Source organism: Ceratotherium simum, chromosome 10, assembly GCF_057802395.1.
Source record: "Ceratotherium simum simum isolate JZ-2026a chromosome 10, ASM5780239v1, whole genome shotgun sequence".
In the NCBI taxonomy this organism is placed as follows: Eukaryota; Metazoa; Chordata; class Mammalia; order Perissodactyla; family Rhinocerotidae; genus Ceratotherium; species Ceratotherium simum.
In genome coordinates this window covers 59,805,595-59,822,448 of record NC_141909.1, presented here as the reverse complement: position 1 = coordinate 59,822,448, position 16,854 = coordinate 59,805,595, and the positions used below count along the sequence as shown (strand labels likewise).

Below are 16,854 nucleotides of genomic sequence, written 5' to 3'. Positions count from 1 at the left end.
AATTGAGACGGAGGAAACTAACAAAATGTTACTCTGCTAAGTAAACTTTTAAAAAATAAAATCCTACTAAAGGTACATTTTAAAAGTATTTTTATGTCAGAATAAATAACTTCTATTGTAGGTCAGAGAAACACCATAGATAGTGAGATAGTGAAATACAGTACTTGGCACTTAGAAAGTAATCAATATATATACTACTTCTCTTCCCTCTTTTGACCATCTAAAGCCAAATACTGAATAGCTGAAAATATTATTTCAAGTAGGCAAAATGTTACTGTATGTCAAAATAATTTATGAAGTAAGAACACAGTTCCTTACACAAAAAACAGCAAAACCACAGGGCCAAATGACTAAGTACAACTACATTTTCATTTCACTAAACATACAAAAGGTATCGCTTTGAGCTGTATTTAGATATGAAGTATCAACTACACTAAAATGTTTTCATTTTCCAACATACCTTTTTTTTACATTCAAGCAGTTCTCCAAAGTTAACTAAAAAACAATGTTTTTTATTTGACAAAAAAGACATATAATAAAATTCAACATTCAACCTATCTGATTTTTACGTCTTAATTGTTCAAGTCCTCAATACAACTTTGGACAAATACTCTTAAGATTTAAATTTGATTTTTGCTGTTCTCTGGGTGTGGGCTGCAACGATTTCAGACAAGTCATAGTCATCTACATAAGTGAACCCATTTTCAATAAAATAACAATGGGATTTTCTTTAGGGAGCCGTGGCTCCCTTAAATAACCTAAAGCAAAATAAATCCTTAAGAAAAAAAACAAAACTAGTAAAGAAATTAAGCATGGTCCTTTATATCCCAAGAGAAGTATATATGCTGTAGACATGTTTTCTTCAATTGACTGGGAAGTACCTTATATATCACTCTTCAGAAAACAAATACATTTAGCACTCTAAACATACATTTTTGAGCTGAAAAGCAAGTAACAACTTACTGATGTGGAGGAAAGGGGTGGGGAGTTTATAACAGACTTCTCAGAACTTTCCTTGGCTTAAATATCAATGAGCAAGATCTCAAAGCATGGATATTAATTTAAAATACAAGCAAACGAGTCATCAGACAGTTGTTATTACTGTGCTTATTGGAGAAATTTTTGTTGCCCTCTTGTCAACAGGAAGATGAATCAAAAGTTTGTAAGATTCTTCACGAAGTATACATAACAGTTAAATTTCAGTTTTCTCCTCTTTAAAACTTCAAATCCTGGGTAAATCTTACCTTCATGACAGAGAAAGTACTGAAGTCATTTTCCTTTGTTAGCATTACACTTCAAGGTAAATCATATATTCTGAGGGTTTTCTCTTTCCCCTTTCCCCGGAAAATCTATATTAACAGAACTCTGAGGATTTTACTTTGTTAACTTAAAATGACAATAGCTAACCTTTTCTCCCAAAAAACTGTGCCCACTGTTTTTAACATCTTTATAAAAGAGTAGACGATTTAACTAATCTTCCTTTCCACCTTAACTCCCTTCAAAGGAACAGAAGATGAGAAAATTTTTGGGGTGTGGAAAACAGCTTTCCAGCATCGTAATGAGTGGTTCTGAACTTAGAAATGATCTTTTCTAAGAAAATATCAACCAAGTAACTAATTTACCAAAAGAATGTATGAAAATATATGTATTGTACATAATATATCCATAGAAATTTTAAAGAAACTGAAGGCACTCCTTTATCAAGGAGTTTTGACTTTATATTCTACATGCAAAACACTAAAAATAAATCTGAGGTATAAATCTTAATTATAGATATTGGTATTTAAAGAAATTAGTCAACTGAAGATTATAAAATAGAAAATGAAACATCAGCAAACTTCATATCCCAACTGAAAAACATTTAATTTATGAATGGTACATAGCTAGCAAGAGTCAGAAGCGATTGCTTTTTGGTCCTGCAATTTTGGACCCCTGATGAACCAGGTATCTGGTCTTTTGTCAATATATTAAGTTACTATTACCTAGCAGAATCTTTCTACCTCCCAACTATTTTACTACCCAAACTATTTTAGTGCCTGCATGCCAATCCAACTCCAGATGTCACAAATGAGGAAAGATGTGACCTAGTGCTCTTAGTTGTGAATGAATTTTTATATAGAAAATTTTATAAACAGTGCTTACTAGTGGATGAATCTTAAGGTAATCCTAAGGTAAATGTTTTTAAAAAGCTTCTTTGGGCTGGCCGAGAAACCAAATTAATCCATTTAAAACATGATTTCTAAGAAATAAATTTCTAATTAAAAAGGACTAATGTACAAACTTAAGGACACAGAACATATTTAAATCGACCAAAGTATTTAATGAGCAACAATATTATTTAATTAGCAAAATTTTCCAGAGATCAACATATACATAATCCTAAAAATTACTAATTCTCAAATTTCTATTTTGTCTCTTTCTTCACCTTTTTTATCCGATGTCTGCTACCCATTTTCTGACAGTCCACTTTATGAAAGTACAAAGAATATAATTAATCAGGGCAATACATCAAGATAATAAAAGAAAAAAAATTAACTCCAGGCAAACTTCTCTACCAAGTCTTTCCCTTTCCTCCCTCTCTCAAAAAGATTTACTCCAGTAACTTCTTAAAAGGGTACAAAATTATCTCTTTCATCACTTTATGAAAGTGCTGAAAAGCATTGGCAAAAACAGAATCCAAGAGAAGGACCCCAGAAGTAGAGATAAGTCATGAATTTAATAATTAGTTTTCAAACTCAAAAATTGCTTTACTCATATAGGTTCAATCAATTTTTTTTTTTTTTTTTTTTTTTGGTGAGGAAGATCGTCCCTGAGCTAACATCTGTGCCAATCTTCCTCTATTTTGTATGTGGGATGCCACCATAGCATGACTTGATGAGCAGGGTGCAGGTCCGCGCCCAGGATCCAACCCTGTGAACCCCAGGCAGCTGAAGCAGAGCACACAAACTTAACCACTATGCCAAGGGCCTGGCCCTCAATCAACTAATTTTTAAAAATAATTAAAGTTTAATTAAATATTAAGAATGAGAAACAAATGTTATAGTTATAGTTAATAGCCATAGTGTGAATGTGCTGAGTTCCATTACCTTCCTATCAAAACGGCTTCTGGTAAATTCACAATTTAGAGCTGAAAGAGCCTAGAGATCATCTGACAAAACTACTTTACCTCAGGTTGAGGAAACTGAAGAACTACAAGGCTAAGAAAGTTGCAGAGGGTCATGTAACAAGTTAAGGTAGAGCCAGGACTAAGAACTTGGTTTTTTTGACATGTCTATTTCTTCAATGGTAGCAAGGGGAGTAGCACATGCAAAGGCCCTGTGGGAGAGAAGTTGGTATACTGAAAGGATTAAAACAAAACCAAAGTGGCTGGAGGTGCAGTGCTGAGATCTTTCATGTACTTATAGGCTATGATAAAGCCATGTCAAGATCTAAGGACATGTGGAAAGCCCTGAAGGATTGATTTCAAGTAGAAGGAGAGACATGATCAGATTTGCATTCAAAAAGATTCCTCTAATAACAGGGTAGAGATGCATTTGTCTTCAGCAAAAAGAGAAAAAGAATCACAACAGAGCTATATTTATTCAATTTAAATTTAAAGAGCTGTTCTTATCCCTTATTTTGATTATGTCCCTTCTCTCTTTAATGGCCTTTCTTTTTAGAAATGATGGTGATGATAGACGGGAAGAATAGTTTAATGTCGTTACTTGGCATATTAAGTTAGCAGCCCCTGTGGAAAAATGGGTACGTTCATACACTGCTGGTGGGAATGTAAAATGATATAATCCTTCCGGATGGGAATTTGGCAATATCTAACACACACACACACACAATTTATGCTTTGACCCAGCATTCTCACTTCCAGATATTTACCCTGAGGACACACTTCAATAATATAAAAACACATATGTACAAGGTGCAGGATTATCTGAAATCGCAAAATATTGGAAACAACCTAGATGTGCAAGCATAGAAGACTGGTTGAATAAACTTTAGTACATATACACGATGTAGTACTATGTAGCTATAATAAAGAATGAGAAAGATCTCTATGAACTGAGATGAAGTGATTTCCAGAAAGTATTCTCAAATGAAAAAAGCAAAATATAAAAGAGCACATAGTATGCTCCTTTTTGTGTAAGAAAAAGGTGAAATAAGAAAACACGTATATCTGCTTATTTTTACAAAAAGAAACACAGGAATGATAAACCAAAAAACATGGAACAGGGATGGGGAATGGCATGGAAGGGATATCAAAGGTTATAACACTTAACTGAGTGTAACACTTTGGGAAGCATGTTAACATTGTACATCAGGAATCAGAAAATCTTTTCTTCAAAGGTTAGATAGTAAATATTTTAGGCATGTAGGCTATATTGTCTTATTACAACTTTTCAACTCTGCACTACAGTACAAAAGCAGCCATAGATAATAGATAAATGAATGAGTGTGGCTGTGTTCTAAAAAAACTTTATTTGTAAAATCAGGTGGTTGGCCTGTGGGCTGTATGTGCCACCTTCTGTCCTACACAGTCAAAAAACTAAAGCCAACAAGGATGGGAAAGAAAAAAAAAAAGACCCTAGAACTACATCTATATTAATGCCTGGCACATAATAGGTCTCAATAATTATCTGTTGAATGAATGAATCTTAAAGTTCTATTAAAAGATAGATAGACAAACTCTAGTCAGGGTTTTGCTACAAACTAGTATAACTTTAGTTAAGTCATTTAACCTTTCTCTGTTGACCTCTTCATCTTTAACTAAGGGTTTTAGACTAAATAATGTGTAAGGTCCATGCCATGCGTAATATCCTATGTTTCTCCTTCTTGTCAGTTATGACTGATCCATTTTTTCCTTTTAGTAACCACTGTCACCACTGTTACCATGTTACATTGGGACTACGGCAATTACTCCCTCATTCAGCCTGCTTTCTACTTTCTTCCCTTCAACCCATCCAAGACAGCTCAACCAGATTCACTTATTAAATCGCCACTTTACACTGGTCACTTAATGTCCAGTTTTAAAAGCCGTCAGATTCTCCATTTCCTGAAAGGAAAAGTCCAGTTTCAAGTTCTTCAAAATATGGCCCTGACACACTCAATATTTTGGTTTCTCTTCTGTCTCCCAAACAAGATACCTCCACTTCAGGTTGGTCTATTACTTGGTCCTGTGTTCATAACTCTTACTTTCTTGACTCTAGACATTTAGGCACACGACACACTATTTGCCCCCCTCCGCACCCCAGTCAATAAAGCTCACTCTGCCCCTCTTCTCTGATAAAATCCTTTTCATCCTACAAGGCCCAGTTCAACCCCTAAACAAAATCTTCTTTGATAATGCTTATTGCCTGTATCACTTAATTGGTATTTATTTACTGCTTTTGTTAGTTATCTTTTTACATGAGCTATGTCTTACTTTCCTAACTAGATACCTCAAGCTTCTTGAGGAAAGAGATTACATTTTGTACTTCTTTTTATTCTCTATAGCGCCTAACATAGGATTGAAATAGAGGGAGTAGAGATTGGAAGGAAGGGGCCTAGAGTTAAGAACAAATTAGATATTATTTGCTTGCCAGACTGAAGATTCATTTTTAACAACCACTATTTACTTAAACAGTATCTACTCTGGGTATTTATCAATATAGTTCTAATAAATGTCCTATACTTGTACACAAAAATGTAAAGAGACTAATGATTGCCTTTTGTTTCACCAAACCTATGGTTCATTTAATTCTTCAAAAGCCCAAGGAAAAAATGCAAATTTTCCTTTATCGATACTACTTGGTACAAGAATTCACCTCTTGCAGTTATCACCATAACGTTTATTACTTATCAACCTTAAACTACACCTGTTGAATCCTCATACTTTAGATGACGTTATACAGTTGTTATAAGAAACCACTTTGTTCTTGAAGACATTCCTTATTGAACTATCTGACTTCTCTCTTGGAACAACTATTTTCTAGGCCTACCGCATCCTAGGATTTTTCCCATTTTCTGCTCTGTAGACTCCTTTGACAGTTTCACTCTTTCTTAGATCCCCTGATTTCTCCTTTCTTGGATTTCTTTTTCATTTTGCTAAAGCAGATTCTCCAGTAATTTTATTTCAAAAAGGATAGCCAAGAGATAAACTTTCTGAGTCCTTACATGTCTGAAAAATGTTTCACTTCACCCTCATGTTTGACAGTGTAGGTCAGATATAGAATTCTAGGTTATCAAACATCCACAATTCTTGATAAGAACTACGATGCTGATCTGTATCCTATTCCCCTGTAAATAACTTACTTCTCTCTGGAAGCTTTTATAATTTTCTGATTACCTCTGGAATTCTGAATTTTCACCAAGATATATCCACATTCAACCATCCTGCGTGGTACTATGGGTCCTTTCCATCTGTAGCCTCCTGGCTTTCATTAGCTTTGGAAATATTTCTTACTTGTTTTTAACTATTATTTTCTGTCCTCCATTTTCTCTGGTCTTTCTTTTGGGGATGGATAGATAGATACTGAACTGAAATGCCCAAAAATACCAAAATAAGGGCAATAAACCTAGCAGCACAGTAGTGTGTTGTATTTTCCTTTTAGGGCAGAATTATCTTTCCTATTTCTTTTTTTTCCCTTCAAGTCTGTTATAGAAGTCTGGATTTACCTCAGTTTCTACTCTTTTCTCCTGTAGAAATCAGCAGGAAGCTGTAGCCCTGTGTGTGTACATGTACACAAAAGTTGGGGTGGGGCCAGGCATGCATTCATATAGCTTGTGCACTGCACAAAAGCACAGAGCTTCAGTCTAAACTCTGCATACCAAGCGTAGGGCGGCTGTCCAGAGGGGCGTCTTTTTCTAATTCATTAGTACAGAGGAACATACGTTTTCTTGATTCTCACAGGCTGGCAAAGGCTTAGGTGGAGTACTGGTCCAGGTGTTTCATGGACCAGTAGTTCTCAAAATGTGGTTGTCAAAATGTAGGGGCCAGACTAGCAGCATCAGCATCACCTGGGAACATGTCAGAAATACAAATTCTCGGACCTACTCCAGAAACTTTACGGTTGGGCCCAACAATCTGTAACCTGTGGCTTAACAAGCCCTCCAGGAGATTTTGATGTATGCTCAAGTTTGAGAACCACTGGCAGACAGCACTTGAGAGAATTCTCCTGATAACTGCCGCTGCTACTACAGGCTTGGAGACTGAGCCTCCCACCTCCACCAGAGCCCTTTCTTGTATGTATTCAGAGCTGTGGTTTTCTCTGTTTTGTTGTATCCACCAATACATGCCTCATTTACTTTTTATCCTCAAAACTGAATCAACTTCTCAACTTCCCTCCATAGTTTTTCTACTTTATAGTCTCAGTACTGCTGAATTTCACCCCCATGTGCTGTTTTTTTTTTTTGTCTTTTCTGTCACTTCTCTTGGATTTGGGGGGAGAAAGGAGATACAGGTATGTGGTCAGTTTGCTATTTTGAACTAGAAAATATTCTAATTTTTAAAAGCAACTGTCTAAGTTACACAAGCAACGGTCTAAGCTACACAAGAAAAGTTATACTACTTAAACTCTTTTACTTCTGCTAAAAAAATAACATGCAAAGGCTTTTTCATCAAAACAAAGCAAATCCTTATAGTATGAACAAGGTAATCTTCAATTTAATTTTCTTTAAAAAATGATAATTTTCCAACTATTTAATCAATTATTGTTAGCTCATGTTTTAAAAGGACATATAAAACCGATGAATAACTTTATTACATTATTTTATTTTATTTTTTTTTTTTTCGTGAGGAAGATGGGCCCTGAGCTAACATCTGCCAATCCTCCTCTTTTTTGCCGAGGAAGACTGGCCCTAGGCTAACATCCATGCCATCTTCCTCCACTCTATATGGGACGCCACCACAGCATGGCCTGCCAAGCGGTGCGTTGGTGCGCGCCCGGGATCCGAACTGGCGAACCCCGGGGCCACCACAGCGGAGCACGCGCACTTAACCTCTTGCACCACTGGGCCGGCCCTACATTTCTTTATTTTAAAATAAAGAACTTCAATTACATGAGTGTAAAATACATTGGACTAAAATTTAGGCTTTTCAGGGAAAAGGATTTTATGTATAGTACTTGATGAACAGAAGTAGTAGTTTATTTAAATAAAAATGAATATTACTTAAACATAACACTAAAAAATTACACCTTTTGGCTTATATGTCACATATGTAATTTTTGCTGATGGCTAAAATAACTGGTTTCAAAACTGTTGGGCAAAAATTGCTATACTTTGTGTTGTGGTCTCATAAGATTTCTTTAGACCAAAACACATGTAATTCAATATAATCTTAGCTACTTAGAATGAAAAAAATATGGACATGTATTAAAAAACAGAAAAGGACGTAAATAGTTGGTCTACAAGAGATTATAGAGTTGTTCCTAGAGAAATAATTACAAAGGTCAGGGGTATCATTTTTGTATTATCATGGCAATTTTTACCCATCTCCATTCACCCAGGCCATTTATTCCTCATTTGAAACTGAACTGTGGAAAAGTTTATTTTCAGAAGACCCTGTTTAAATACGCGAGCTAGATCCTGGTCTAAAAGTACATAATATTACAAGTGTCTAATATGCCTATTACAAAGATAATGCAAAAGTTCACATTTTCAAGAGTTCAGTATTGGATTAATGAATCCCATGTTCATTTTTGTTTATGACTCATGTATTAGTAAAAGATAAGTCATTTTACTTCTCCACCTTTCTCATTTTAATGTTCAAAAGAAAAAAACTGAAATGACAAAACTTAAGTTACAAAAACCAGCATTATTTAACATATAAATGAAAAAACTTTTAGACAAATTATCTTAAAACATGGAAAGGGTAAGTATAATGACCAGATATTAATAAAGATAATAATTTTTTATTAATTTATTAAGAAAGACAAAAATGACCAGAAATTAAACTCCAAAAAGGAAATGAACTTAAACAAAAGATAGCAAGACCGATTTGTTAGTCTTTGAAGAATTCTTAAAGAGTATAATCAAAATCTTAAAGAGAAATTATCCGTTATATTTTAATGGTAGCAAGAAACACTGAAACTTAGCAAGTATAATAAAAACTTTTTTTGAAAGAGAAACAAATCCAGCTGTTTCCTATTCTGTATTTCCTTATCATGTTCTAAATCTAGCATTTACAGGAAGACACCAAGAATGCTTTTGACATTTGGCTATTTCTGACAGTAGTGGAAAATATTAAGAACCAATAAGTAAATTAATACAACCACACATGTAAGGGCTACTAACATGTTTTGAAACAAACTAGGTTGTGACAGTTCAGAGTTTTAAAAACATGCCATAAATATTTGGAAAAGATAAAGGTCAAAAAGCTGGTTCTATTTTATAATTAAAGGTAATTGAACTTCAATGATTTAAGAACCATTGCCCTAGAGTGGTTCTAAAATTTTACTAAACTCACTAATTCATAAAAGCCTCTTATTTTGCTGGAGAAATTCAGAAAACTACATTAATTAGAATAGCTACCTCATAAGATACTTCTACTCTGTTTCTTGCATATCCAGCTTCCAGAGCCCTTCCTCATTATTACAGCCAGGATATGACTACAAGTTTAGAGACTGAAAATTCTAAGACTATATTCAAGTAATTTTCGCACATCATAACCTTGTAGAAGACCCTCTAAACAAGAATACAAGTGCTTCAATTCCCACAGGTTAAGTACAAAGGATATTTCCGAGCTATTCTTCTACAATTGCTATCTCCCTTCTTGTTTGTACTTGAATAACGAACTAATATTGCCTTCAGGGTAATTACTGATATGATTCATAACGAAAGTAATATAACAAATTCCAACTGCAGTGTAACAGCGAACAGTGCCCACATTTAACAATGCTGGAGTTCAGTTTTTCCCTGAACTTCTTCCATTTTGAGAAGGCAATGGGGGAGAGGGGGACCTCGGGAGAAGAGAAAACTTCCACATACTTATAGTAAGACAGGATAAACAGATCCACTACTGTTTAACTGTGTTCTCAGTTCTCTGTTCTTAAGAAATCATTGTATAGTAGAGGAAAGGGGGTGAAGTGAAGGGAACTAATAATTAATTGTGATGTTTCTAAAATATACCATTCTCATATTGTTCACTTATTCCTCACAATATCTCTAAAAGGTAAGTATTATTATCCCAATTTTACAGACAAGGAAAACCTGAGATAGAGACATAACTTGCTCAGAATCACACCAAAACAAATTACATGACATCTCTGAACCTCAGCTTTCCTCATCTGTAAAACAGGAATAGCAATGTTTACCTTCTGTGAAGATTAAATGAGATTTGGTGACTCCAAAGCCCAGGCTCCTTCTGCTACAGCACAGCGACACTCACAGAGAGAAAGACACAAACATAGATAAAACATGAATAAAGAAACTAATCACAACAGTGCATATACCCAACAGTAAACTAATAAACACGGAGAGGCAGCACAGAGGTTAAGAGTGCACTCTCCGTAACTTGATATCCTGAGTTAAAATTCTGGCTCTGCCATCAATGTAGCTTTGTGGACAAGGGAAACTTTTTCAATTTCTCGGTGCCTCAGCTTCTTAATCTGTGAAATGGTGATAACAATTCACAGAGCTGTGTGAAGTAAATGAGTTAACATTTCAGCACTTTTAACAGTGCGGGTAACAGCACACATACAAAAATATTATCTATTATGATTTCTACACTGAAATGTCATATGCATAAATGAGGGTCATTTTGATGCAGGTCTGTATGATCATCTGGAAAGATTTCAAAGAAGTAAGCTAGTGTTGAACTTTTTACAAGCACTGATTTCTAAAGCAAGTTTCTATGAGCTAAGGGACATTTCTGAATGGTTAGTTTTTTTTTTAACATCCCTGTCTGAATTTCTTTAGTCTCTGTGCCAATTCATGAACAAGGAGAATGTATAGCATGGACAATAGGGGAGGGGGAAGGGAGACATGAATAGACAAGTCATGAATACTTCTCCTCCACAGTGTACTCCAGTGATTTCTCATGTGCATCAGTGTTCTAAGGATTAAAGAAGGAAGCAAATGCACAGAGAAAAGAACAGACTGAGGGGTCAAACATGGGGTTTAAGATGAGAAGGCACTTGAGCAAAGGTTTAGACGTGGAAAAGATTTTATGTTTAAAACCATAAACAGATCTGGATCCAGAACTCAGCCTCATGTAAGCATTTTAGTACAAAAGAAGACTTGCATTAATTTTTAAGTTATCTCAATGTCTTGGGGTTTTCTGTTTGTTGTTTTTTAACATATGAGGAACCACATAGAAAACCACTTAATGCTTCACTGATCCTGAACAATTATGAGAAGAAATATAGTTACTAAATTGAGCTTACATTCTTAGATCTGTTTAAAGCACTCATCTATTCAGATTTCAGTGGATAATTATTCATATGCACTGAGTTACTATCCTTATTTTAATTGTTCATACTTCGTCTGCATACCCGTATTTTTAAATTCTCTCTAGGTTAGTTCACTAGTAGAAAACATGGTCACTCAAAAATTTTATTTATAAGATATTGCCTTCCTTTATTTTCCCTTCTCTGGCTTTACATTTTTTCATTCTTATAGAAGACTTTAAACACACCTGGAACCTTTCATTAAAAATTGAGAGAAAACTCAGTTCTAACATTTCAGAAAACATGAAAACAGACCTAGCTTTCTATTTCACCTCATTCTCATCCCTCCCCTCCAATCTCCTTGAAGGATGATCCAAACGTCTAATTTCATCAACCCTAAATTATTATGGATTCTAAAAACACTTATTATATTAAAATTTCATTTTTGAGAGTTGCATGAATGAAACATATATGCACATTAGTACTTCCTTTTAAAATACAGTTTGCTCTTTTTTATAAAGTCTGTTTTTAATCTTTTCTTCCTGAGGAATATATTAAACAAACAGAGACAGTGTACTGCACAAAGAAGCTGGTCAACAAATGCTATCTTCTCCCCTTCCTATTACTAATTAGCTCAGAGGCAAAACACTTACCTTGTTACTCAAGATAAGAAAATATATATATTATTTTTTTCACTTAGAATAAAATTAACTTACTATTTATATTGCTGCCTTTTATACCATCCCATATGCTTGACTGCACGTTATAGTGTTTGATAGAAATCATGTGGTACAATGAAAGGAGCACTTTACCAGATCACCATGGAATTTCGAATCAAACCAATATGGGTTCAAATGCCAACTGGGTGACCTTAGATAAATTACTTAACCTTCCTGAGCCTGTTTCCACTTTTGTAAAATAAAAATAGTACTAACAACTTCACAGGATTATTATGAGAATCAAATTAGACAAATAATTTTGGTGTACAGCACGTTGCAAATGGTCACTGCATGTTAAGTTTCCCCTTCCATTCATTACTAATTAGCTCCTAGGTGGGACACAAATATTCTGTTTCTCCTTCCTCATATGCAAAACTAGAGTCAGGCCTACACCTCCTACTTTGCGGAGTTAGTGTAAAGAACCAACAGAGTACTTCATATGAAAGCCCTAAAAAGTAAGGTCATCTAGAATCAGTCATCTAACATGATGTAATCTATGCAGAAATAGAAGTACAATGATGTACACCTGAAATTTTTACAATGTTATAAACCAATGTTACTGCAATAAACAAAAAATTTAAAAAAAAAAAAAAAAATAGAATCAGTCATCTAGAATCCGGCTACTCCAATGAGTGGCCCTCAGGCTAGCAACATCAGAACCATCTGGGAGCTTGATGGAGATGCTGAAATCTCAAGCCCTAGACCTACTTGATAAGAATCTGTATTTTAACAAGATCTCCAGGTGATTTCCTACAGACAATAAAGTTTAAAAAGCACTACTAGGGCCAGCCCCGTGGCTTAGTGGTTAAGTGCGCGCGCTCTGCTGCTGGCGGCCCGGGTTCGGATCCCAGGCAGGCACCGACGCACCGCTTCTCCGGCCATGCTGAGGCCACGTCCCACATACAGCAACTAGAACGATGTGCAGCTATGACATAAAACTATCTACTGGGGCTTTGGGGGGAAAAATAAATAAATAAAATCTTTAAAAAAAAAAAAAAAAAAAGCACTACTAAAAATATAACCCTCAACCAGGAATTAAGAAAAAAACTTTGTCAATATTGCTGTGCCAAAAACCCAAAAGGACAAAGGGCATTTATAATAGTGCATATTAATTTAATTAGCTTAGGAGAGCAAGTTAGAGGAACAGCTGTTGTGGACTGGCAGAACTTGAAGCAGTGAGAAATAATAACTGACAGCGAGAGAGGAGAGGCAGAAAAAACTAAAACACTATGTAAAGAAGACAATATTCTGCAGAGGCAAATGGGGAGTTCAGCCCACAAATAATATACATAATAATGTTTATAATGATGTCTCTAGCTCAAAAAGAAAAAGTAAAAGTAAATATGCTCTGTTGAAGAAGAAAGCATGTATTCTATTTCAAGAAGATTTCCCTCAAGAAAACACTTTTTTTTTTTTAAATTAGTGCATAAAATCATCTGGTACATTCCCTTTTGTACAATATCTTATTTACCAACAGAGCTAGCTTTCCATTTTTAACAAGCTTAAAAACTCTATAACTTTTAAGACTAAATTAGTCTTAAATTAGTACATATCTACCATTGCCAATGCTGGGCCATAATTTTCCCCCAACATGCCTCATTCCAGGCTTTCCTAATTCTGTGCCTTTCCACATTTGCAAGTCTTTTCCCATACACATATGATCACTCTCTCCTTTGACCCTCATGGCTTCTCTTATTTCATAGTGTATTACACTGATTTACTTTTCTACTAGGTTCCAAGCTATTTTAAGGCTAGGGACTATTTCCCACATCATTATATACCTCACAGGGGCAAGCACAATTCCTTTAAAATATCTGATGTACAGAATATCAGGTATGGCCCAAGGAGAACGGGAAGAACTGAGCTAAAGAAGAATAGGGAAATAAAATCTCTGTGTTACCTTTTTTGAAAGAATTTCTCCTCAATATTTTATAAATCATGAAGCAATTCAACGGAATATAGATCTACACTCAGTAGTGGCAAATAATTCTTAACATTAAAATAGTTTTGTAGAAAGATAAAATATTTGAGCTAAAAGGACCCAAATCTTTTGGTCTGTCTCAATTTACAAAAGAAGAAACTAAGGCACAAAGACATCAGCTTGTACATGGAAGATCTAAGACCTACAGCCAGATCTTCTGATTCCATGTCCCACCTTAGGCCATGCTATTCCTTACTGGATAAACGTGGTTTGCTCAAAGATGAAAGAACTCCCTGGCTATAGTATTTGAGGAATAGTGGAAGTAAGACTGGAAAGGTAAGGCAGGGCCAGATTATCACAACCAGAGTACAGAGGCTGAATTTTTCTGAATGTCAATGGGGAGCTATTGTAGGTTCTTGAACAGGAGCATGGCATGAATAAGCATTTAGGAAGATTAATTTGGCATAAAATGGAGGGTAGTGCCAAAGCTGGGAGACCAAACAGGAGCATATAATGGTAGGTTAAATGTAAGAAGGTGATGACTTGATCTAGGGAAATGTAAATGCAAATAGATTTTTAAAATAATAATGAAGTAAATCTAAGAGACAGGGTAAAGTCTTGTTTAAATTATAAGACTCTGTATCTAACTATAGAGAAAAAAATGCTCAGTATTCAAGCCCAGATGACTTGAAGCGCAATGTAAAAATATAAATATAGGGAAGCAAAGTTGTATTTAGAACAAAATAAAATAATTTCAGTTTTGAATGGTGAAATCAAGTCTCCCAAATCACTTGAGAAGCTACTAATTAGTGGTGGGAGTTAAGGGCAAGAAATTAGGAACACATTGGTCAGAGTGAGAAACATTAAAGCCTTAGAGCTATATTTTCAGAAAGAATCAGATTTTTAAAATTTGAAATAAAATGTTTCCTCTTGCTGGCAAAACAGTAAATCTATGGTTGCTTTAAATAACTCATGATGAGCTTTTAAAAACCCAACATAAAACATTTTTCATTATAATAGCATGGCTGTCGTGTAAATATAATATACGGCACCGTATTACTTCATTGTACTTACCCATATTTTTTAAAAGTGTTAAATACAGCTTAATCATTATCTTACAATTCACTTACCTTTCTGAGACATAGCACTTAGTAAAATTTAATTTTTTAAAAAACAATATCTAATGGTAAATACTAACACCTCTGTGCAAAGTGCGCCAGAGGTTAATGATCCACCATACAAATATACAACAGATCTCCTTTTTGGCTTTTTCAGAGCCACAGGCTTTTCTCCCTTTTGTGTTCACTTCCTGTCAAGTTTGGCATTTCAAAAGAACACCAAAGAAGCTTAAAAATTTGTTTATAAGTTTGTCATAACATCAGGACTCTAAAAACATAAGCTATTCATTACAACTGCACTGATGTATAAAATAGGTCTTCATTTACAATTTGGAAAAATAATAAAAAAGAAATATATTTAATCTTTTCTTATGTAAAAGTGGTTTGGCCAAACATTTGTATAAGTGAATGAAGAAACTTGATACTATTTGGTGAGTACAGAAGAATAGTATGACAGAAGCCAACTTAATGAGTCAGCTATATTTGACAACACTTAAAGGAGAGCCAAGTTTCTTGTGATTTATTAAAATATAATACACGGAAATAGTTAATAACTAGTACTTCTATGCTCTCCATCTAGTAATTATCCCTCTGAAACAATATTATTCAGGAAAAAAGAAATAAAACCCTAAATATTCTTTAAGTATATATACTAATAAATACTGTACCAATCACTAAATATTATGCATAACTCTTGCAGCCATGACGAAGGAACAGAGACCGAATTTGTCTTAAACAAGTACAAAATTGAACAACACAAATCAAACAATAGTTTTCAGACAGTGAACAACAGGCAGCATAGGACAGTAATCCCTGAGAGAAAGAAAACAAATGGTAAGCCCCACCATTGCCTCAGCTTACTGCCTAGAGAGAGTTCCCAGGCTACAACACAGGGAGGAGAAACTGAAATAGAGCCCAGTGGTCTCCCCTTGAAGAAACAGAGTTGAGAATTCAGGGAAGCCAAGGCAGCTAAAATAAGCTGGACAGGATACCCAAGAGGAGGGAGCTACACAGAAAGGAGAGCTGCACACAGAGACGTCCAGGGTCTGTGGAGGGTTACTCTCAACTCTTCAGCTGAGTACCAATCAGTGCGTGCAAGTGAGGGAACTACCCAAAGCTAGGGAAAGAATCATTAGAAGCAGCAGAATCATTCTAGGAGCTGACACAAGGCCATGAAGAGTTCTGATTTTCACCAGCCAAAGTGGAAAAACCTTGCAATGTATGGGACATCAGGTAGAGCACTCAGAAGGGCATTGCCTCAATAGTGGGGAAAAATTAGTCACAGATTAAAGATTGTTCTGGCTTTGTCTAAAAACAACAAAAGCCTTGAAAGAATCAAACTGTTCCCAAGTAGCTAAATTGTGTTGCAAAACACAGCTCAAGAATAGGGAAAGGAATATGAAAATATCCAGGACTCAGTAAGGCAAAATTCACAATGCCTGGCAACCAATAAAAAATGACCAAGGAGGCAAAAAAGCAGAAAAAATAAGACTCTTAAAAAGGAGAAATATCAGAGCCAGCCCTGATGGCCTAGTGGCTCAAGTTCAGTGCACTCTGCTTCAGCAGCCGAGGTTCGGTTCCTGGGCGCAGAACCACACCATCTGTTGGTAGCCGTGCTGTGGCGGTGGCTCACAAAGAAGCACTAGAAGGACTTACAACCAGAATATACAACTATGTACTGGGGCTTTGGGGAGGGAAGAAAAAAAAAGGAGAAATACTACTCAATAGAAACAGACCTA

General features: G+C 35.2%; 1 protein-coding gene across 7 annotated transcripts in view; it reads right to left on the bottom strand.

Annotated features, from left to right (window-relative positions):
* RB1 (RB transcriptional corepressor 1) overlaps positions 1–16,854 on the bottom strand; it is a 167,227-nt gene that overhangs the window by 46,017 nt on the left and 104,356 nt on the right. The gene's annotated exons all lie outside the window — the stretch shown is intronic.